At 64.6% G+C, this 511-nt stretch overlaps 2 protein-coding genes across 2 annotated transcripts in view; one reads left to right on the forward strand and one right to left on the reverse strand.

The window, feature by feature from the left end:
• Positions 1-511, reverse strand: part of CAPG (capping actin protein, gelsolin like) — a 6,751-nt gene that overhangs the window by 4,573 nt on the left and 1,667 nt on the right. The gene's annotated exons all lie outside the window — the stretch shown is intronic.
• Positions 1-511, forward strand: part of AEBP1 (AE binding protein 1) — a 9,819-nt gene that overhangs the window by 400 nt on the left and 8,908 nt on the right. The gene's annotated exons all lie outside the window — the stretch shown is intronic.

The following is a 511-nucleotide window of genomic DNA, read 5'->3' on the forward strand; positions in this document are numbered from 1 at the left end:
TTGCACTGCTGGACCCCGCCACCATTCTGCGGACCCTCCTGAGGAATCCCCTGCTCCTGAAGCCCTCCTCAGTGCTGCTGGACCACCACACTCTCAGGGGATCCGCCACCCCATCCTCCTGGACCCGCTCTGGGATCCCCATCCCGCTGGGACCCTCATGGGACCCCTCCACCCTGATGACACCCTACCCCACCCTACTGGGACCTCCCTTTTCCGGGACCACCCACCCCTCCCAGGACCCCCACCCCACCAGTGCCACCTCCGAGCCATTCCCTCTGGGGGTCCGAGGCCTCTGCCCCTCTGCCAGGGGATGGGGCAGCTCTGGGGATCCAGAGGGGTGGAACCTGTGCTGGGAAGCAGGGATTATACTGGGTGTGAAGACTGTACTGGGAGCTGTGGTGGGTGGGCTGTACGGGGGTGGGACTGGAGGAAGGATGCTGGGAGCTGTTACTGGTGGGGGGATTTGTACTGGGAATGGGAGGGCTGTACTGGGGGAAGACTGTAGTGGAGG

This window comes from Corvus brachyrhynchos, unplaced genomic scaffold (assembly GCF_000691975.1).
Source record: "Corvus brachyrhynchos isolate BGI_N302 unplaced genomic scaffold, ASM69197v1 scaffold141, whole genome shotgun sequence".
Lineage (NCBI taxonomy): Eukaryota > Metazoa > Chordata > Aves > Passeriformes > Corvidae > Corvus > Corvus brachyrhynchos.